This window comes from Triticum aestivum, chromosome 6D, assembly GCF_018294505.1.
Source record: "Triticum aestivum cultivar Chinese Spring chromosome 6D, IWGSC CS RefSeq v2.1, whole genome shotgun sequence".
In the NCBI taxonomy this organism is placed as follows: domain Eukaryota; kingdom Viridiplantae; phylum Streptophyta; class Magnoliopsida; order Poales; family Poaceae; genus Triticum; species Triticum aestivum.
The window spans coordinates 169,755,979-169,780,819 of NC_057811.1; positions in this window are offsets into that span (position 1 = coordinate 169,755,979).

Sequence of the window (24,841 nt, forward strand, 5' to 3'; positions counted from 1 at the left end):
CCAATAGGAGAATCACGCAAATTCTCGTCAACAGTAACTACACACACAAAAGAAAACAGTTGCACCCAACGCGGGCAAGAGAGTTTTCAATCCCCTTGAAGTTGTTACTTGCAAGGATTAATTCTGATAGTGATAGATGTATAAAAAAGAAAAGTAAATAAATTACAGTAAAGTATTTTCGGTTTTTCGTAATATGACTAAGTAGACCCGTGGGACATAGTTTTCACTAGAGGATTCTCTCCTGTAACAATAGCACACTGTGGGTAAACAAATTATTGTTGGTCAATTGATAGAAAAGCGCACAGCTATGATGTTATTCATGGCAATGATCACATATATAGGCATCACGTACGTGACAAGTAGACCAACTCCTACCTGCATCTACTACTATTACTCCACCAATTGACCGCTATCCAACATGCATCTATGGTATTAAGTTCATGACAAACAGAGTAACGATTTAAGCAAGATGGCATGATGTAGAAAAAGTAAACTCAAGCAATATGATTAAACCCCGTCGTTTTATCCTTAATGGCAACAATACAAATATGTGCCTCACTACCCCTTCTGTCATAGGACACCGCAAGATTGAACCCATTACAAAGCACCTCTCCCACTAAAGATAAATCAATCTAGTTGGACAAACTAAATGGATAGATCGGAGAGAAATACAAAGCTATCATAATCACGCATAATAAAGTTCAAAAAAGACTCAATTACTTTCAATAATAATCTGATCATAAACCCACATTTCATCGGATCCCAACAAACACACTAAAGAAGATTACATCGGATAGAACTCCAAGAGGATCGAGGAGAACATTGTATTGAAGATCAGCCATCTAGCTACTAGCTATGGACCCATAGGTCTGTGCTGAACTACTCACACATCATCGGTAGGGCAGCCAAGTTGATGTAGAAGCCTTCCGTGATCGATTCCCCCTCCGACAGAGTACTGGAAAAGGTCTCCAGATGGGATCTCGGAAGAATAGAGACTTGCGGCGGCGGAAAAATTGTTTCGGGTGGTTCTCTGGGGGGTTTCCCAATATTTGAGAATTTATAGAAGTGGAATTAGGTCAGTGGAGCCACGTGGGGCCCACAAGGTAATAGGGCGTGCCTACCCCCAGGGCGCACCCTATTGCCTTGTCGTCTCCTCGTTTGCCGTCTGGTCTCCTCCCGAAGCTTCTAGGGTCTCTTTTTTCCAGAAATAAATCTCCAAAATGTTTTGTAGCATTTCGACTCCATTTGGTACTAATTTTCTGGAAAACCAAAAACAAGCAGAAAACAACAGCTGGCACTAGGCACTGGGTTAATAGGTTAGTTCCCAAAAATGATATAAATTGCATATTAAAGCATATAAAGTATCCATGATTGATAATATAATAGCATGAAACAATCAAAAATTATAGATACGTTGGAGATGTATCAACATCCCCAAGCTTAATTCCTGCTCGTCCTCGAGTAGGTAAATGATAAAAACTGAATTTTTTATGTTGAATGCTACCTAGCATGTTTACCATGTAATCTTTTATGGTATAAATGATGAGAAACAATGAAGTAATAATATCAACATAATAATATCCATGAATATAAGAAACATAATTATTACTTTTTTTAAATATATGATCCTTAACGAATGTTATTGATGCGGCTTGAAAGTGCGTCGGTATTTCCCCAAAGAGGTAGGGATGATGCAGTATAGCTACAGTAGGTATTGCCCTCGGTTATGAAACCAAGGTTATCAATCCAATAGGACAACCAAGCAACACTATGTAAATGGTACCTGCACACAAAGAACAAATACTTGCAACCCAACGCGTAAGAGGGGTTGTCAAGCCCTCCACGGTAAAAAGATAGATTAAATTATATGAGATTGGATAAATAGATCTAGCAAGAGCACAAAATAAAATAAGTAAAGAAAAAGTACAGCAAGGTATTTTTGGATTTTTGGAAATATAGATCTGAAAACAATATGATAAAAGACAGACCCGGGGGCCGTAGATTTCACTAGTGGCTTCTCTCGAGAAAATAGCATACGGTGGATAAAAACTATTAGGTAATTGATAGAAGATCAAATAATTATGACGATATCCAAGGAAATGATCATGTATATAGGCATCACGTCCAAGATTAGTATACTGAAATGATTCTGCATCTACTACTATTACTCCACACATCGACCGCTATCCAGCATGCATCTAGTGTATTAAGTTCATGGAGAATCGGAGTAATGCAATAAGAATGATGACATGATGTAGACAAGATCTATTCATGTAGGAATAGACACCATATTTTCATCCTTAATAGCAATGATACATACGTGCCTCGCTACCCCTTCTGTTATTGGCTGAGGACACCGCAAGATCGAACCCATCACAAAGCACCTCTTCCCATTGCAAGAAAAATCGATCTAGTCATCCTAACTAAACCAAAGATTTGGAGAAGAAATACGAGGCTATAAATAATCATGCATACAAGAGATTGAAGAAAACTCAAATAATATTCATGGATATAGATCTGATCATAAACTCGGACTTCATCGGATCCCAACAAACACATCGCAAAAGGTCATTACATCAAATAGATATCCAAGAACAACGAGGATAACATTGTATTGAGAATCAAAAAGAGAGAAGAAGCCATCTAGCTACTGCCTACGGACCAGTAGGTCTATGGTGAACTACTCACGCATCATCGGAGGAGCACCAATGAGGATGATGAACCCCTCCGTGATCGTGTTCCCCTCCGGCGGAGTGCCAGAATAGGGCTCTAGATTGGATCTCGTGGTTCTGGAACTTGCGGCGGCTGGAATTATTTTTCGTCGACTCTGTTAGGTTTTTTGGAATATTTGGGTATTTATAGAGCTGAGAGGCGGTGGAGGAGACCCTCGTGGGCCCCACAACCCATCAGGGCGCGCCTGGGCCTCCCGGCGCACCCTGGTGTCTTGTGGGCCGCACAAGCCTCCCCTTTGGTGCTTCCTTGGCTCCCAAGTTGTCTTCTGGTCCAAAAAAATCTCCAAAAAGTTTTGCTGCGTTTGGACTCCGTTTGGTACTGATATTCTGCGTAGTAAAAAACAAGCAAAAAACAACAACTGGCACTGGGCACTATGTGAATAGGTTAGTCCAAAAAATGGTATAAAGTTGTTATAAAATGATTGTAAAACATGAATGATAATATAATAACATGGAACAATAAAAAATTATAGATACGTTGGAGACATATCAGCATCCCCAAGCTTAATTCATGCTCGTCCTCAAGTAGGTAAATGATAAAAACAGAATTTTTGGTGTGGAATACTGCCTAACATGTTCATCACATATTCTTTTATTTTGTAGCATGGACATTTGGACTTTTAGATGGTTCAAAGAAATAGTCTATATTTGACATGAAGACTTCAATACTCAAGCATATCAAAAAGCAACCATGTCTTTCAAAATATCAACGCTAAGGAAAGCTATCCCTGGCCCATCGTGCTCAATCATTGATCCATTCACAAAACACACTCGAATATTAGCTATATCCAATGCACAAGAATGATCATAGTGCTCCCTAGTTGGTGCTTTATAAGAGAAGATGCAGACACAAATAAAAATAACAATTGCATAAAGTAAATAGATAGGCCCTTCGTAGAGGGAAGTTGAGGTTTGTAGAGGTGCTAGAGCTCAAAGCTTAAAAAAATTGAGAGATAAAAATTATTTTGAGAGGTATGCTTTTCCTGTCAGCGAAAACGACCGAGTAGTTCCCAATACTTTACATGCTCGATACATCATAGGCAGTTCCCAAACATAAAATAAAGTTTATTCCTTTTTCCACCATTCTTTCACAATCCATGGCTAGCCGTATCCACGGGTGCCTTCCATACCAACACTTTCCAAGGAATTTATTATTTGACAACATAAAGTAAATTTATTTTTCATTTTGGGACTGGGCACCCCTATTACTGCCATACTCTCGTGCAATGACAAGTGAATAAACACTCATCTTGAGAATAATACTTCTAGCATGGAAAAATATTGCCCACCCCCTGCTGCTTCATGAGCGCTACGGGAACACAAAAAGGAAATTTATTTTGAAAATTAGAGTTGGCACATACAAATTTACTTAGAACGGCACGGAAATACCACATATAGGTAGGTATGGCAGACTCATATGGCATAATTGGTTTAAGGATTTTGGATGCACAAGTAGTATTCCCACTTAGTGCAAATGGAGGCTAGCAAATAGATTGAGAAGCAACCAACCAAGAAACGAAAATTCTCATAAACGAGCATTAAGCATAACTAACACCGAATAATGCACCACAAGTAGGATATATTTTCATTGCATAACTATTGAATTTTGTGCTTGCATAGGGAATCACAAACCTTAACACCAATATTCTTACTTAAGCATAATTACTCACCAACATGACTCACATATTACTATCATCATATCTCAAAACTATTTCAAAGAATCAAGTTTATTTTGTCCAATGATCTTCATGAAAGTTTTTATTTATCCCTCTTGAATATCTATCACTTTGGGACTAGTTTCATATATTGCAATTGCTTTTGACAAACTCAAACAAATTTAAGTGAAGAACATGAGCATAAAGATTTTCATCTCTCAAAATAATATAAGTGAAGCATGAGTGAATTTCTTCAAAAAAATACTAACTCTCTAATAAATCTAAGTGAAGCATGAGAGTATTTCTTCAAAAATTAAAGCACCATCGTGCTCAAAAAGATATAAGTGAAGCACTAGAGCAATTCCATAGCTCAAATTTTTTAAGTGAAGTACATAGAGCAATTCTAACAAAACATAGCATAATTTTGGCCCTCTCAAATAGGTGTGTCCAGCAAGGATACTTGCGACAAACTAAAAAGCAAAACAAGCAAAGACTCATATAATACAAGACGCTCCAAGCAAAACTCATGATATGTGACGAATAAAAATATAGCTCCAAGTAAAAACCGATGGTTGTTAGAAGAAAGAGGGGATGCCTTCCGGGGCATCCCCAAGCTTAGTTGCTTGGTTCTCCTTGAATATTAACTTGGCGTGGCATGGGCATCCCCAATCTTAGGCTCTTTTCACTCCTTATTCCTTCATCCATCATGATCTCACCCAAAACTTGAAAACTTCAATCACACAAAACTTAACAAAGTCTCCGTGAGATCCGTTAGTATAATAAAGCAAATCACCACTCTAAGTACTGTTGCAAACCCATTCATATTTTATTATTGCATTATACCTACTTTATTCCAACTTTACCATGGCTTATACCCCCGATACAATCCATAGATTCATCAAAATAAGCACACAATGCAACGAAAACAAAATTTGTTAAAAACAAAACAGTATGTAGTAATCTGAACTCTAACCATACTTCTGTAATCCCAAGAATTCTGAAAAATTAGGACAACTTAGGCAATTTGTATATCAATCTTGTATACAAAATCAGTATTTTATCGTGCTTCTGTGAATTTTGAAAATTCTTCTACTGGGCGCAAAAGTTTCTGTTTTTCAACAAGATCAAATCAACTATCACCCAACATGATCCCAAAGGCTTTACTTGACTAATTTAAACATGAAAAACAATCATAGCAGTAGCATAATTGTTCAAACACTCAAGAACAGAAGGAAAAAGAGAAAAATAAATTTTATTCATTGGGTTGCCTCCCAACAAGCGCTATTGTTTTATGCCCTTAGCAAGGCATAAGGTTTTATTGATGCTCACATGAAAGATAATAATTGTAACACAAAGAGAGCATCATAAACATGTGACAAACACATTTAAGTCTAACATACTTCCTATGCATAGGCATTTTATAAGCAAACAAATTATCAATACAAGTAATATCTAGCATATGCAAAAGAGAGGAATAAAACATTGACAATCTCAACATAACGAGAGGTAATTTAGTAACATGAGAATTTCTACAACCGTATTTTCCTATCTCATGAAAATTACATATAGGATCATAATCAAATTCAACAATATAACTATCACATAAAATATTCTCGTCATAATCCACATGCATGCAAAGTTGACACTCTTCCAAAATAGTGGGATTATCATCAAATAAAGCCATGACCTCTCCAAGCCCACTTTTATCAAAAATATCATAAGATTGATTATTCTCCAAAGTAGTGGGATCATTATTACCTAGAGTTGACACTCTTCCAAACCCATTTTCAATATTATTGCAAATATATTCATAATGAGGCTTAAATAAATTTTCAAGATCATAAGAATCATTATCACCCCAATCATGATCATTGCAACAAGTAGTGAACATAGCAAAATTAGCATCCCCAAGCTTGGGGTTTTGCATATTATTAGCACAATTGACATTAATAGAATTTATAATAACATCATTGCAATCATGCTTTTCTTTCAAGGAGCTATCGTGAATCACTTTATAAATTTCTTCTTTTAACACTTCATTACAATTTTCAGATTCACGAATCTCAAGCAAAACTTCATAGAGATAATCTAGTGAACTCAATTCACTAGCAATTGGTTCATCATGATTGGATCTTTTAAAATGATTAGCAAGTGGATGAGGATCCATATCAATAGATTTTTAGCAAGCTAAGAGGCAAGCAAATAGAAGGCACATGGCAACACAAGCAAAGAAGAGATCAAACAAGAAAAAAAGGCAAACAAAAAGAAGGCAAATAAAAATACAATTTTTATTTAAGCGGGGGAGATGAAAATGAGAGGCAAATTGCAAATAATGTAAATTTCAAGGAGATGAGATCTGTGATTAGGAACCTGATAGATGTTGATGATGCCTCACCGGCAATGGCGCCAGAAATTCCTTTTGGTGCGGCTTGAAACTTCTTCGGTATTTCCCCAAAGAGGAAGGGATGATGCAGTACAACTACGGTAGGTATTTCCCTCAATTTTGAAATGAAGGTTATCAATCCAGTAGGAGAACCAAGCAACACTATGTAAACAGTACCTGCACACAAAGAACAAATACTTGCAACCCGACGCGTCAGAGGGGTTGTCAATCCCTCCACTGTAAAAAGATAGATTAAATTGTATGAGATTGGATAAATAGATCTAGCAAGAGCACAAAATAAAATAAGTAAATAAAAAGTACAACAAGGTATTTTTGGGTTTTTGGAATATAGATATGAAAACAATATGATAAAAGATAGACCCGGGGGTCGTAGATTTCACTAGTGGCTTCTCTTGAGAAAATAACATACGGTGGGTAAACAAATTACTGTTGAGCAATTGGTAGAAGATCAAATAATTATGACGATATCCAAGGCAATGATCATGTATATAGGCATCACGTCCAAGATTAGTATACGAAACGATTCTGCATCTACTACTATTACTGCACACATCGACCGCTATCCAGCATGAATCTAGTGTATTAAGTTCACGGAGAAACGAAGTAATGCAATAAGAACGATGACATGATGTAGACAAGATCTATTCATGTAGGAATAGACCCCGTCTTTTTATACTTAATAGCAACGATACATATGTGCCTTGCTACCCCTTCTGTCACTGGGTGAGGACACCGCAAGATCGAACCCATCACAAAGCACCTCTTCCCATTGCAAGAAAAATCGATCTAGTCATCCTAACTAAACCAAAGATTCAGAGAAGAAATATGAGGCTATAAATAATCATGCATATAACAGATCAAAGAAAACTCAAATAATATTCATGGATATAGATCTAATCATAAACTCGAACTTCATCGGATCCCAACAAACACACCGCAAAAAGTCATTACATCAAATATATCTCCAAGAATAACGAGGAGAACATTGTATTGAGAATCAAAAAGAGAGAAGAAGCCATCTAGCTACTGCCTACGGACCCGTAGGTCTATGGTGAACTACTCACGCATCATCGGAGGAGCACCAATGAGGATGACGAACCCTCTGTGATCGTGTTCCCCTCCGGCGGAGTGCCGGAATAGGGCTATAGATTGGATCTCGTGGTTCTGGAACTTGCGGTGGCTAGAATTGTGTTTTGTCAACTCCGTTAGGGTTTCTGGAATATTTGGGTATTTATAGAGCGCTGGAGGAGACCCCATGGGCCCCACAACCCATCAGGGTGCGCTTGGGCCTCCTGACGCGCCTGGTGTCTTGTGGGCCCCATGGGCCTCCCCTTTGGTGCTTCCTTGGCTCCCAAGTTGTCTTCTGGTCCAAAAAAATCTCCAAAAAGTTTCTCTACGTTTGGACTCCATTTGGTACTGATATTCTTCGTAGTAAAAAACAAGCAAAAAATAGCAACTGGCACTAGGCACTATATCAATAGGTTAGTCCCAAAAAATGATATAAAGTTGTTATAAAATGATTGTAAAACATCCAAGAATGATAATATAACAGCATGGAACAATAAAAAAATTATAGATACGTTGGAGATGTATGAGTTATCCCAACTCATTTGATCATGTTAGCATGCCATGACTATGCCTTCACCGCATAAATATAAATCATGAGCACCCCGGTGTCAAACCAGGCAATTGGATCGTTCTTCTAATGTGCTTCAGCATTTTCAGCACCACACAATACATGAGCATGAGCCATGGATATAGCACTATAGGTGGAATTGAATGCGGTGATAGAGATCAATGGAGAAGTCAAAAAGGAAGAAAGTCTCACATCAACTCGGCGGATCAACGGGCAATGGAGAGGCTCATAAATCGATATCAATGCCAGGAGTAGGGATTGCCATGTGATACGTCTCCAACGTATCTATAATTTTTTATTGTTCCATGCTATTATATTATCTATTTTGGATGTTTTATATGCATTAATATGCTATTTTATATTATTTTCGGGACTAACCTATTAACCTAGAGCCTAGTGCCAGTTTCTGTTTTTTCCTTGTTTTTGAGTTTCGCAGAAAAGGAATACCAAACGGAATAAAACCTTTGCGATGATTTTTCTTGGACCAGAAGACACCCAGGAGACTTGGAGTGCAAGTCAGAAGAGCCACGAGGCGGCCACAAGGGTGGAGAGCGCGCCCAAGGGGTAGGGCGCACCCCCTACCTTGTGGGCCCCTCGGTGACCCCCTGACCTAGATCTTCCTCCTATATATTCACATATATTCCCAAACCACCAGAAGTATCCACGAAAACACTTTTGCACTGCCTCAACCTTCTGTTCTCGTGACATCCCATCTAGGGGCCTTTTCCCGCATCCTGTCGGAGGGGGATTCGATCACGAAGGGCTTCTACATCAACTCTATTGCCCTTCTGATGAAGCGTGAGTAGTTTACCACAGACCTACGGGTCCATAGTTAGTAGCTAGATGGCTTTTTCTCCCTCTTTTATTCTCAATACCATGTTCTCCTCCATGTTCTTGGAGATCTATCTGATGTAATCTTCTTTTGCGGTGTGTTTGAATTGTGGATTGTGGATTTATGATCAGCTTATCATGTATATTATTTGAATCTTCTCTGAATTCTTTTATGCATGATTTGATATCTTCATAATTCTCTTCGAACTATCGGTTTGGTTTGGCCAACTAGATTGGTTTTTCTTGCAATGGGAGATGTCAGTGGAAACAACACCTATGGGATCACTGGAATCCCTTCTACGGTTGGCGGGCGTGGGGTTGTGAGAAGAGCAGGTTTAGGAGCTAGCACAAAGATCGTTTACCCAGGTTCAGGCCGCGAGGATGCGTAATATCCTAGTCCTGCTTTGGTGTGTATTTCAGTGTGTTCTTGAGCTCTCGGACTAGCTACGGTGGCTGCATAGTTCCAAAGAGCCGAATCCCTCTCCAGTATGCCTCGGGCCTCCTTTTATAGTCGAAAAGGGGTTGCCACAGTGGCACACAGGAGGTGGAAATGTGTACAGTGCGCGAGCTTATCGCTCGGCATTACGGGACAAAGCGCATTCAATGCGCTACTTAGGTGTCCATTAGCTTTATCGGGGACGGGAACGAGGCCCGTCCTGTCCGTCACTGCTCCACCTCACTTCGACACGCGCCCAGGCCAGTGATACGTGCAGCGCCATGTAGGTAGGCAGGCTGCCGAGGTGGCGCGGTGGTAGGGTCTTCACGAAGATCTGCATGCCACCACGCAGGTGCCTGCTGAGTTGGCCTGGAAGCTGCATGTTGCCACGCAGGTGCCTGCCCAGCTGGTTGGGCTGGCAGGTGCATGCGAACGGTGGCGGAGTCTTGGTTGATGCGGACCTATCTGCAGGCGTCCTCGACAAGGGTCTTGTCGGGGCCCCGGCAAGGGTCTTGCCGCGGTAGCATGGCTGTCCCCGGCAAGGATCTCGCCGGGGGTCTTGTGGACCTCCTCGGCAAGGATCTTGCCAAGGATCGTCGCCTTCTGGTTCTCATCTGATCTCATGTATTCATGATCTTGACAAAGATCTGCATGCCACCACAGAGGTGCCTCCCGAGCCCTGGTTCCAATGTAGTTGTTGACGGCGTTTGGAATCCTTGGGCTTAAGGGTGGCTCGCTCTGCCGGTGTTGGGCCAGTTGCCTCGGCAAGGCTCTTGCCGGGGCCGCGAAGGTTGCCCCGGCAAGGGTCTTGCTGGGGGAGTCCACCTCGCCCCTTTGCACTTTGTGTTTCTGGTCTTGGCGTTGCTTCTGATCGCCTTGTGCTTCGGCTTATCTCCGGCTTCCCTCTTCTACCCTGCTAAGTGTGGCCGTGGGCGCGGCTCCGACTGTCCGTGCACAAGTAAAGGGGTACAGAAGGAGTGCCCCTACTTTTGTACACCGACAGGAGCCCCCAGGCCTGGGCCACACATAAGCGCGACACGTTGTTGGGCCAGGCCCAGAATGGTGCGCAGGCAGTCGGGGCAGAATTTTACCGCAGTAACTTTTCGTCCGCTGCGCTTCTCCACGACCCGCGTTGAACGCGCGACGTGGAGGGTCGTGTGTGACGTGGGGGTCATGCGTGGGGCGATTCCCACACGCATGCGTCACATCATGGTAAAGAGGCAGGTCGCGCCTTCCCCATAAAAGAGGGAGGCGCAGAGGCGCGGCTCATTTACTAAGTGGACTCGGGTCGTGGTCTTCAAGGCGCCCGTGCCCCACGATCACGGGGTGGGGAACGGTCGCCTCACCCGTCCCCTCGATTCTGCTTGCTCGCCACATGTCCCGCATGCAGGTGGCAGACGGTGGAGGAGGGAAACCAGGCCGTCGCTGATTGGGCCAGCGGGTCGGTCTCGACTCCTTGCGCCCCCGATGGATGGATTAGTCGAGGGGGGCGGCCGAGCCCCGACCTCGCCCCTTTATAAGAGGGGGGAGGGGGATGGCATCCCACATTCTTTCATCATCCGTCTCCATTCACTTCGGCCCCTTTCTTCCTTCTGTCATGGCGAGAGGAGGCGCCGGTCCTTCAACGGTGGCGGCAAGGGTCACTGCTCGACAGCGCGTCCCTCCTTCCCAAGAGCTCGTGGCGGCGGAGCCGGCCACGAGGGGAAGGGGGAGGGGGCGAGGCCGAGGTCGCCGTGGCGCTCGTGGAAGAGGGGGGGAGGCGGCGCACCGGCCTTGCCTCCGCCAGCGGTGCCTCCCCCGATGGAGGGCCACATCGGGGACCAGCCCCACGAGTTCTTCATCAAGCTGCGCCAGCCACCGCGTCGCCGTCTCCGTCTCCCTACTCCATTTGCTTGGGAGATGGAGCTCGATCCACCCCAGACCCTCAGGTTGCACATGAGGGGCTGCGGGAACGGCGGCACGTGGGTCGGCGTCGACTTCCCCGCTCCTCACGTCATGTACCTCCGTCATGGATGGAAGACGTTCGCTCGCGTCCATAGCCTGACGGCGGGCCTCGTTCTCTACTTCAAGTTAATGGAGAATGGCCTGCTCTCCGTCAAGGTCTTTGGAGATCTTGGAACCCGCGTGAAGTGTTGTGTGGAGAGCTCCTCCGATGATGAAGATTCTTCCTCAAGCGGGAGTGACGAGGAGGACAGCGACATCGACGACGAGGGAGTCGAGCGGCGGGATGCCGACCCCGACTCCGACTGACTGCGCCGCCCCTCCCTCGGCCACGCGCCCTGCTGAGGGCCTTCCTCGTCAAGCTCTTCATCGGGGCGCTCCCCTTCGTCTCCTTGGGCGGCTGGCGTAGGAGGGCTGGAGAAGGCGAAGAAGGCGGGTGGCGGCCGTCAAGTCAGAGTACGCGGGCACCGATGCCTACGTCGTGTATTGCCGGCCCGCTGCCTCGTCTTCCAGCTCTTTTCCCGGCGCCAAGATGTTCTCTTGGTGCCTTCTGCTCCTCGTACCTTGCCTAGGCACTCTTTTTGCCTTCCCGCCTCCTTGTTCCGCTGTCTGAGGAGAGGGACAAGAAAGGGATTACATGCATTTTATCTCTTTTTAGTTTGTAAGCCTACGAGCACTTGTTAGGTTTAAAACTTGTAATCCCCTTGCTCATGTTTTTATCCCGTATGAACTGTACCTGTATGGGATGTTTTTAATGAAAAAGGGTGCTTGCCGGGTTTCTTTGTGCGTGAGCGAGGCCCATGCCAAGGGATGAGTCCTTGTTATTTTTAAGATAAACATTGTCGCCCGGCAACAGGCCTTGCCGTCCCGCCACTTCAGTCGACCATTCTCACGCTTTTAGCGGAGGCAGGGGCGAAGTAGAGTTAGGCCCTTCGTTCATTTTCTTGCCATCGCGACTACGATCAAGTTTCGACCCAGGGGATAGCTCTTGGGTACAGGAAAAGGGGAGTACGGTGGTTTAAGAATATGAACGAGGTTTCACATGTCCTAGTTCCATACGGAAATGCATAATAGGGGATGAAAGACTTATCTGAATCCGCAGCCCCCGGCAACCTTGGCTTGCCGTGGTTGGAATTGTGTCTTCAGCCCGCAGCAGTCTTGGCTTGCTGGGGCTGGAGCGCCGGTTCGTTCTCTGTCTTCCAAGTGGCTCAGCATAAGTGTCCACGTGCCCTGCGAACCAAAGAGGACAGAAAGACGCACACTCGACCTCTAGGCTAGGGGTTAGTCGCCACTAAGCACTATCAACCCTAACTGAGGGAAAGACTTAACCTAGCACGCATGCTATAACTTAGGGCGCCAGCGCTTCATTTATTTATGCTCAGGGTCTGCGCCTGGCTTTGTACAAAGGGTTACATGCCTTGTCTGCAAGGCTTGTACAAAAGGTGGCTTGCCGGGGGCCCCGACAACCGCGCCTTATGGGTAAAACTTGTGACGATGTTCAATGTTCCAGGAGTTGCTCACTGGAATAGCATCTTCGGTCTCCAGGCGGACTGCGCCAGGCCTGGTGACTCGTATTACCCGATAAGGGCCTTCCCACTTCGGCGTCAACTTGTTGGAATTCTTGGCCGATTGAACGCGCCGAAGAACAAGGTCGCCTTCCTCAAAGCTTCGGGCATGAACCTTGCGGCTATGGTAGCGGCGCAAGGCTTGCTAGTAGCGTGCTGCTCTCACAACCGCCCGAAGACGATCTTCCTCAAGGAGCGTTGCGTCATCTTGTCGCAATCGCTCTTGCTTAAGCTCGTCGTAAGCGAGCACTCGAGGTGACCCGTATATGAGTTCCGTGGGGAGAACTGCTTCTGCCCTGTATACCAGGGCAAAGCGTGTCTGGCTGGTGGCTCGATTGGCGTCGTCCTGATCGACCAAAGAACCGCCGGCAACTCATCAATCCAGCGCCTTCCGCTCTTGTGCAGCCTGTCGAAAGTCTTTGTCCTCAGGTCTCGCAACACTTCAGCATTTGCCCTCTCCGCCTGGCCGTTGCTCCGTGGGTGTGCCATGGAAGCAAAACAGACCTTGCTGCCGAGGTCTTGGATGTATTGCATGAAGGTGCGGCTTGTGAACTGCGTGCCGTTGTCGGTGATGACGCTGTTTGGTACACCAAAATGGCAAACTAGCCCCTTGAAGAACTTGGCGGCTGACTGCACTGTCACCTTCCTCACTGCTTCCACCTCCGGCCACTTTGTGAACTTGTCGATCACAACGTACAAGTACTCAAAGCCCCCGACAGCGCGGGGGAAGGGGCCCAGGATGTTGAGCCCCCAGACCGAGAATGGCTAGGAAAGAGGAATTGTTTGAAGGGCTTGAGCTGGTTGATGAAGCTTCTTTGAATGGAACTGACACGCTTCACACTTGGTTACTAGTGCTATTGCATCCTGGAGGGCAGTGGGCCAGAAGAAACACTGCCGGAACGCCTTGCCCGCAAGGGCCCTCGACCCTATGTGGGAGCCACATATGCCTCCGTGTATCTCTGCCAACAGCTCCAGTCCTTCCTCCCGGGGAATGCACTTCAATTTCACACCGTTCGGTCTTTTCCTGTACAGGACGTCATCGACGAACTGATACATAGCAGACCGACGGGCTACTTTCTCCGCTTCTTCCTGCTCCTCGGGAAGCTCCCCTGTTTGGAGGAAATGGACGGTATGTTGCGCCCATGCCGGAGCCTAGGGCTCGACGGCAAGGACCAAAGGCATTTCTTCTGCCATGGGAGCAGCCGTCTCTACGGCCAGGGCTTGACGGCCTGCCGGAGTCAGTCGCTCCTCGGCAGGCTCAGAATCCACGGCAACGCCCTTGCCGGCGGCCCCCGGGGGCTCAGCGGGGAAGTACTTGCCGGGGCCTGATTTCCTCTGTTTGTTCTGCTCCGTTGATGGTTCAACGGATGGTTGAGTTAACCGAAGCAAAAAATTACCTGGTTCCACAGGTAGCTTGAATGCAGCGCACTTTGATAGGTAATCGGCGATGTCGTTCTCCGCTCGGGGAACGTGCTCTGCTTGTATACCATCAAACGCTCCTCCAGCTTCCTCACCTCATCTACGTAGGCCTCCATCAACGGGCTCTGATAATCTTTGTTGACTTGTCTGACGACAAGCTGCGAATCACCCCTGACGATGAGCTTCTTAACCCCGAGGTCTGCCACGATCCTGAGATCGGCAAGCAACCCCTCGTACTCAGCAGTGTTGTTGGTGGACATCTCCCTGGGAAAGTGCATCTGGATTACATACTTGAGGTGCTCTCCGGTGGGTGCGACGAGCAGCACACCAGCACCGACGCCTTGTAGCGAGAAAGCCCCATCAAAGTACATGATCCAGTTGTGACTTGCTTCCTTGCCGGGGAGAGTGGTCTCCTGGATTTCCTCGTCAGGTGTTGAGGTCCATTGCAATGAACTCCGCCAAGACTCTGCTTTGGATTGTCGAAGTACTTTCAAACTTCAACCCAAAGCTTGATAACTCCAAGGCCCACTCCACAATCCTTATGGTTGCGTCTGGGTTGTGCAGTATCCGTTGCAACGGGAGGCGGGTGACGACAGTGATCTCGTGGGCTTGGAAGTAATTACGCAGCTTCCTCGAGGCCATAAGGAGGCCGCAGAGCAATTTCTGCACACCGGAGTACCTTGACCTAGCCCCCTGCAAGAGGGAGCTGACAAAGTAAACCGGGTGCTGCATCATCTTCTTCTTCTGCACCACTTCACTTGGCTGCGCGGGCCCTGTCCTGATGGCATCAGACCCTGCAGGGGGCCTTGCCTTGCCGGCACCAGGCCCTGCCGAGGGAATCTCTGACTTGCCATCCGCCGGTCCTGCCGTTGCCACGGCCTCTTCGTCGACCTCCCTCTGCGCCACCAGCGCGGCGCTGACCACTTGATTCGTCGCCGCCAGATACAATAGCAACGCCTCTTGTGGTTTAGGCGCCACCAGTACTGGTGTAGAAGAGAGGTATTTCTTCAGATATTGCGGTGCTGCTTCGGCCTCCGGGGTCCACTCCATTGGGCCCGCCTTTTTCAAAATCTTGAAAAAGGGAAGGGCGCGCTCGGCAGACTTGGAGATGAATCGGCTCATGGCGGCGACGCAACTAGTGAGCTGACGCACATCCTTGATCCGCTTGGGCGCCTCAATCTGCTCGATAGCCTTGATCTTGTCTGGGTTTGCCTCGATCCCACGCTGCGACACAAAGAACCCGAGAAGTTTGCCGGACGGAACGCCGAAGACACACTTCTCAGGGTTCAGCTTGAGGTTGATCTTGCGCAGGTTGGCAAACGTCCCTTCTAAGCCTTGTACAAGAGTTGCCTTGTCCTTGGTTTTGAACACTATGTCATCCATGTAAGCTTCCATATTTCTATGTAGCTGGAGCTCAAAACCAATTTGGACCGCCCTTGCGAACGTCGAGCCAGCACTCTTCAACCCGAAAGGCATCCGTAAAAAGCAGTACGTACCACATGGGGTGATGAATGTTGTCTTCTCTTCATCTTCTCTTGTCATGAAGATCTGGTGGTAGCCCGAGTAGGCGTCGAGGAATGATAACAGATCACACACGGCCTTGGAGTCAACAATCTGGTCGATGCGCGGCAACGGGAAGGGGTCCTTAGGACAAGCCTTATTGATATCTGTGTAGTCAATACACAACCTCCACTTCCCGTTTGCCTTGCGCACCACCACCGGATTGGCCAACCACGTCGGATGGAGCACTCCCCTTACCAAACCTGATGCTTCCAACTTTCTGATCTCCTCTGTGATGAAGTCATGCCGTTCCAAAGCTTGCTTCCTGACCTTCTGCTTGACGGGCCGCGCATGGGGGCAGACAGCAAGATGGTGCTCAATTACTTCCCTGGGAACGCCGGGGATGTCAGATGCTTGCCATGCAAACACATCAACATTCGCCCGCAGGAAAGTGGCAAGCGCGCTTTCCTATTTACTGTCGAGGGTGGAGCTTATGGTGAAAGCTCCTCCCGTGCCATCCTCCTTGACGGACACCTTCTTGGTCTCTGGTGGCGCCGCTCTGGATTTCTTGCTCTTGCCGGTGGAGCTCTCTGGCATGTCCTCGACGGTAACACAACACTCCGAAGAGGTGCGCTTGCCGGAGTGGGTGTGAGAGGTCTTGCCAGTCTTCTTCTTCCCTCTCGGGGCTTCAGTGGCAGGAGCAAGTGCCTTGGCGGCAGCTGCTGCAACTGCTTCCCGGTAGAGTTGGTCAGCGCAGATCAGCGCGTCCTTTTTGTCGGAGGGGACGGTGATGATGGTCATCGGCCCAGGCATCTTCAGCGTGTTGTAGGCGTAGTGCGACGCCGCCATGAACTTGGCTAGTGTCGGGTGGCCGAGGATCCCGTTGTAGGGAAAGGGGATCTCGGCTACTGATAACCCACAAGTATAGGGGATCGCAACAATTTTCGAGGGTAGAGTATTCAACCCAAATTTATTGATTCTACACAAGGGGAGCCAAAGAATATTCTCAAGTATTAGCAGTTGAGTTGTCAATTCAACCACACCTGGATAACTTAGTATCTGCAGCAAAGTATTTAGTAGCAAAGTAGTATGATAGTAACGGTAACAGTGGCAAAAGTAACAGTGATAGTTTTGTAGTGATTGTAACAGTAGCAACGGTAAAGTAAATAAGCGAAGAACAATATGTGAAAAGCTCATAGGCATTGGATCGGTGATGGAGAATTATGCCGGATGCAATTATTCATGCAACAGTTATAACATAGGGTGACACAGAACTAGCTCTGATTCATCAATGTAATGTAGGCATGTATTCCGAATATAGTCATACGTGCTTATGGAAAAGAACTTGCATGACATCTTTTGTCCTACCCTCCCGTGGCAGCGGGGTCCTAGTGGAAACTAAGGGATATTAAGGCCTCCTTTTAATAGAGTACCAGACCAAAGCATTAACACATAGTGAATACATGAACTCCTCAAACTACGGTCATCACCGGGAGTGGTCCCGATTATTGTCACTTCGGGGTTGCCGGATCATAACACATAGTAGGTGACTATAGACTTGCAAGATAGGATCAAGAACTCACATATATTCATGAAAACATAATAGGTTCAGATCTGAAATCATGGCACTCGGGCCCTAGTGACAAGCATTAAGCATAGCAAAGTCATAGCAACATCAATCTCAGAACATAGTGGATACTAGGGATCAAACCCTAACAAAACTAACTCGATTACATGATAAATCTCATCCAACCCATCACCGTCCAGCAAGCCTACGATGGAATTACTCACGCACGGCGGTGAGCATCATGAAATTGGTGATGGAGGATGGTTGATGATGATGACAGCGACGGATTCCCCTCTCCGGAGCCCCGAACGGATTCTAGATCAGCCCTCCCGAGAGAGATTAGGCCTTGGCGGCGGCTCCATATCGTAAAACGTGATGAATCCTTCTTTTTTATTTTTTCTCCCCAAACACGAATATATAGAGTTGGAGTTGAGGTCGGTGGATCTCCAGGGGGGCACGAGGCAGGGGGCGCGCCCAGGGGGTAGGCGCTCCCCCCACCCTCGTGGACAGGGTGTGGGCCCCATGGCCTTGATTCTTTCGCCAGTATTTTTTATTATTTCCAAAAATAATCTCCGTGAAGTTTCAGGTCATTCCGAGAACTTTTGTTTCTGCACAAAAATAACACCATGGCAGTTCTGCTGAAAACAGCGTCAGTCCGGGTTAGTTCCATTCAAATCATGCAAGTTAGAGTCCAAAACAAGGGCAAAAGTGTTTGGGGAAGTAGATACGACGGAGACGTATCAACTCCCCCAAGCTTAAACCTTTGCTTGTCCTCAAGCAATTCAGTTGATAAACTGAAAGTGATAAACAAAAACTTTTACAAACTCTGTTTGCTCTTGTTGTTGCAAATATGTAAAGTCAGCATTCAAGTTTTCAACAAAGATTATGAACTAACCATATTCACAATAACACTTAGGTCTCATGTTTACTCATATCAATGGCATAATCAACTAGCGAGCAATAATAATAAATCTCGGATGACAACACTTTCTCAAAACAGTCATAATATGATATAACAAGATGGTATCTCGCTAGCCCTTTCTGAGACCTGAAAACATAAATGCAGAGCACCTTTGAAGATCAAGGACTGACTAAACATTGTAATTCATGGTAAAAGAGATCCAGTCATAGTCATACCCAATATAAATTAACAGTAATGGATGCAAATGATAGCGGTGCTCTCCAGCTGGTGCTTTTTAATAAGAGGGTGATGACTCAACACAAAAGTAAATAGATAGGCCCTTCGCAGAGGGAAGCAGGGATTTGTAGAGGTGCCAGAGCTCGATTTTAAAGCGAAGATAAATAATATTTTGAGCAGCATACTTTCATTGTCAACATAACAACCGAGAGATCTCGATATCTTCCATGCTACTCACATTATAGGCGGTTCCCAAACAGAATGGTAAAGTTTATACTCCCCCTCCACCAACAAGCATCAATCCATGGCTTGCTCGAAACAACGAGTGCCTCCAACTAATAAGAGTCCCGGGGGAGTTTTGTTTGCAATTATTTTGATTTGACTTGCATGAAGCATGGGACTGGGCATCCTGGTGACCAGCCATTTTCTCGTGAGTGAGGAGCGGAGTCCACTCCTCTTGAGAATAACCCGCCTAGCATGGAAGATACAGACAACCCTAGTTGATACATGAGCTATTCGAGCATACAAAACAGAATTTCATTTGAAGGTTTAGAGTTTGGCACATACAAATTACTTGGAACGGCAGGTAGATACCGCATATAGGAAGGTATAGTGGACTCATATGGAATAACTTTGGGGTTTATAGGATTGGATGCACAAGCAGTATTCCCGCTTAGTACAAGTGAAGGCTAGAAAAAGACTGGGAAGTGACCAGCTAGACAGCGACAACAGTCATGAACATGCATTAAAATTAATGAACATCAAGTGCAAGCATGAGTAGGATATAATCCACCATGAACATAAATATCGTGAAGGCTATGTTGATTTGTTTCAACTACATGTGTGAACATGTGCCAAGTCAAGTCACTTGAATCATTCAAAGGAGGATACCACCCTATCATACCACATCACAACCATTTTAATAGCATGTTGGCACGCAAGGTAAACCATTATAAACTCCTAGCTAATTAAGCATGGCATAAGCAACTATAATCTCTAATTGTCATTGCAAACATGTTTATTCATAATAGGCTGAATTAGGAACGATGAACTAATCATATTTACAAAAACAAGAGAGGTCGAGTTCATACCAGCTTCTCTCATCTCAATCAGTTCATCATATATCGTCATTATTGCCTTTCACTTGCACGACCGAACGGTGTGTATAATAATAATAGTGCACGTGCATTGGACTAAGCTGGAATCTGCAGGCATTCAATTCAAGAGAGAAGACAAGGTAATATGGGCTCTCGGTTAAATCAACAATAATGCATATAAGAGCCACTTCAACATTTTCATCATGGTCTTCTCCTCTCGACCCCTAAAGAAAAGAAATAAAACTATTTGCACGGGAAAGCTCCCAACAAGCAAAAGAAGAAAAAGAAACATTTTTTGGGTTTTCTTTTAATTATTACTACTACAAGCATGGAAAGTAAACTAGCTAAAAGCTACAAGTAATTTTTTGTTTTTTCTTAAGGTTTTTCAAACACACAAGCAGAAAGCATAAAAAAGAAAATAAACTAGCATGGATAGTACAATGAAAAAGTATGAGCACCGACAACTACCATGAGTGTGTGAAAATGAATGTAATGTCGGTGAGAAATACGTACTCCCCCAAGCTTAGGCTTTTGGCCTAGGTTGGTTTACTACCACGGATCAAAGTTGTAGTTGGGGTCGTACTGAGAAGGAGCCTCGGATTGCCACTGGTTGGCAATCTCCTTTGGATACCACTGGTAAACAGACTGTCGTGAAGGATCAAATTGTGGTTCCGGCTCTGGCTCTGTAGCTGGTGTGGGGTTTCGGTAGGCGTGAATGGCCTCCAGCGGAACAAGGTACTTGCCTGCAGATAAGTCAAACAAGGAAGGAGCAGGCAAAGTAATAGTCTCAGGGTGATTTTTATCAAATATCAGTCTATAGTTAAGCTCCTTTTTCTTGTTCTTAACAATGAAGTCATGTGCTACCATACTCTTGTAGTCTAGATAAACCGGAGGCAACAACTTTTCTTCTTTCTCATAATGCCTAATAGGAATGTTAAAGTGTGCAGCGAGGCGCGAGGCGAAGATGCCTCCCAAAATGGGGCCCTTAGTACGGTTAAGATTTAACCGCTTTGCAACAATAGCGCCCATACTTAATGTGTCATCACGAAACAAGGCATGGCACAAGAGAACAATATCAGGGGCACTTAGGTTGCCACAGTTTCCGTGACCAATCAAGCATCTACTAGAAAATATTGCAAAGTAACGTAGGACAGGAAAATGTATGCTAGTAATGCTTGCATCGGAAACCTTCCTAGTTTCCCCTACAACAATTGTATCAATAAACCCCTCCACATCGTTACGATGTGGTTCCTCTACGCTGCCCGAAAAGGGCAACTTGAAAACCTCACAAAATTCAAGGAGGGACATCTCCTTATACTCATCATATAAATACAAATACACCGAAGGTGGTGACCTCCTAGCATGGAAATGAAAATTTTGCACAAAAATATTAGTGAGTAGGAGATACTGTTCGCGTTGGTCGCGGAGGAAGTCGGTGAGGCCTGCATTCTCAGCCAACTCATAAAAATCATCATAAATCCCGGCTGCTCTCAAGAAATCATCACACGGCCATTCACACGGCCGAACCTCCGCGGTGCGAGGGAGATTATATTTGGGCCTCTTGTCTTATTCATCTTGCTTATCCTTCGAGCTTCGGCTCGAAGAGCCCCTCAAAAATCTCTTCATCATTTTCTGAAATTTTCTGAAATTTTTAGTAACTCAAAATAAAAGTGAACCAAACTCAACAAAATTAATAGCAACTACACCCACAAGTGCCTAGAGACTATATCATGCATTAGAACTACTTGGGACCATATAAATTTGACATGCAAGCTCAAGAACAGGGTCACCTAGGCAGCAAAAATTTGCAATGAATAAATCACTAGAACAAAAACTAATTGGACCATTGGAGGAGTCACATACGAAAGAACAATCCCCCAAAGCAGTTCTGTGAGTGGAGCTTTGAGCAAGGAGATCGAAAATCGCAACAAAATGAGCTAGAACTCGTGCTTCAGCTGGTTGGTGATTTTTTTGGGAGGAAGAAGGAGTGTGTGGTGGCTAGAATAAGTGGAGGGGAGCCACCATGGCCCCACGAGGCAGGGGCACGCCCAGGGGGGTGGGTGCGCCCTGGACCCTCGTGGCCAGGTGCTTGCTCCCCCGCTGTGTTCTCAGTGCCAGATATTCTCAAATATTCCAGTAAAAATCATATTTCAATTTCAGGGCATTTGGAGAACTTTTATTTTCGGGGTATTTTTTATTGCACGGATAATTCAGAAATCAGACAGAAAATACTATTTTTGCTTTATTTAATCTAAATAACAGAAAGTAAAAAGAGGGTACAAAAGGTTGTGCTTTCTAGCTTCATCCATCTCATGCTCATCAAAAGGAATCCATAAACAAGGTTGATCAAGTCTTGTTAACAAACTCATTCCGAATAACATGGAACCGGAGAAATTTCGAATAACACTATGTTACCTCAACGGGGATATGCACATCCCCAACAATAAGAATATCATATCTCTTTTTGACAGTAGGAAGAGGAAATTCAAAACCTCCAATAGTAATCGATGGAATTTTTCCAATGGAATTGATACTGTGGACTTGAGGTTGTTTCCTCGGAAAGTGTACCGTATGCTCATTTCCATTAACATGAAAGGTGACATTGCCTTTGTTGCAATCAATAACATCCCATGCAGTATTCAAAAAGGGTCTTCCAAGAATAATATACATACTATCGTCCTCGGGAATATCAAGAATAACAAAGTCCGTTAAAACGGTGACGTTTGCAACCACAACAGGCACGTCCTCACAAATACCGACAGGTATAGCAGTTGATTTACCGGCCATTTGCAAAGATATTTCAGTAGGTGTCAACTTATTCAAATCAAGTCTACGATATATAGAGAGAGGCATAACACTAACACCGGCTCCAAGATCACATAAAGCAGTTCTAACGTAGTTTCTTTTAATGGAGCATGGTATAGTTGGTACTCCTGGATCTCCTAGTTTCTTAGGTATTCCACCCTTAAAGGTATAATTAGCAAGCATGGTGGAAATTTCAGCTTCCGGTATCTTTCTCTTATTTGTAACAATATCTTTCATGTACTTAGCATACGGATTCATTTTAATCTTATCAGTAAAACGCATACGCAAAAAGATAGGTCTAATCATTTCAGCAAAGCGCTCAAAATCCTCATCATCCTTTTTCTTGGATGGTTTAGGAGGAAAAGGCATGGGTTTCTGAACCCATGGCTCTCTTTCTTTATCGTGCTTCCTAGCGACAAAGTCTCTCTTATCATAACGCTGATTCTTTGATTGTGGGTTATCAAGATCAACAGCAGGTTCAATCTCTACATCATTATCATTGCTAGGTTGAGCATCAACATGAACATCATCATTAACAATATCACTAGGTTCATGTTCATTACCAGATTGTGTTTCAGTATCAGAAATAGAAATATCATTTGGATTCTCAGGTATGTCAACAACAAGTTCACTAGAAGCATGCAAAGTCCTATCATTTTTATTTTTCTTCTTTTTAGAAGGACTAGGTGTATCAGCATTATTTCTCTGAGAATCTTGCTCAATTCTCTTAGGGTGGCCCTCAGGATACAGAGGTTCCTGAGTCACTTTACCCCCTCTAGTCATAACTCTAACAGCATTATCATTCTTCTTACTATTCATTTCATTGAGCAAATCATTCTGGGCTTTAAGTACTTGTTCTACTTGAGTGGTAACCATAGAAGCATGTTTACTAATGAGTTTAAGTTCACCTTTAACTCTATACATATAATCACTCAAGTGTTCAATCATATAGGCATTGTGTTTTAATTGTCTACCAAAATAAGCATTGAAATCTTCTTGCTTAACCATAAAGTTATCAAACTCATCCAAACATTGGCTAGCAAACTTAGTAGGAGGGATTTCAGCTTTATCATATCTATAGAGAGAATTTACCTTTACTACCTGTGTCGGGTTATCAAGACCGTGTGTTTCTTCAATAGGTGGTAAACTAAGACCATGTATTTCTTCAACAGGAGGTAAATCCTTAACATCTTCAGCTTTTATACCTTTTTCTTTCATAGATTTCTTTGCCTCTTGCATATCTTCAGGACTGAGAAATAGAATACCCCTTTTCTTCGGAGTTGGCTCAGGAGTTGGTTCAGGAAGTGTCCAATTGTTTTCATTAGTCAACATGTTATTCAATAGAATTTCAGCTTGATCAACTGTTCTTTCCCTGAAAACACAACCAGCACAACTATCCAGGTGGTCTCTAGAAGCATCGGTCAGTCCATTATAAAATATATCAAGTATTTCATTTTTCTTGAGAGGATGATCACGCAAAGCATTAAGTAATTGGAGAAGCCTCCCCCAAGCTTGTGGGAGACTCTCTTCTTCAATTTGCACAAATTTATATATTTCCCTTAAAGCAGCTTGTTTCTTATGAGCAGGGAAATATTTAGCAGAGAAGTAATAAATCATATCCTGGGGACTACGCAGACAACCAGGATCAAGAGAATTAAACCATATCTTAGCATCACCCTTTAATGTGAACGGAAATAATTTAAGGAGTAGCGAGTTTTCTCATCATTAGTGAACTGGGTGGCTATATCATTTAATTTAGTAAGATGTGCCACAACAGTTTCAGATTCATAGCCATAGAAAGGATCAGATTCAACCAAAGTAATTATTTCAGGATCAATAGAGAAACCATAATCCTTATTAGTGATAAAGATAGGCGAAGTATCATAAGTAGGATCATATTTCATTCTAGCATTCAGAGTTTTTTCTTTAAGCTTAGCTAATAATTTCTTAAGATCACTCCTATCATTGCAAGCAAAAAAGTCTCTAGCAGTTTCTTCATCCATAACATAACCCTCAGGCACAACAGGCAATTCATATCTAGGGGGAGAATCTTCATCATCACTTTCATCAATATTATCAGTTTCAATAATTTCATTCTCTCTAGCCCTAGCAAGT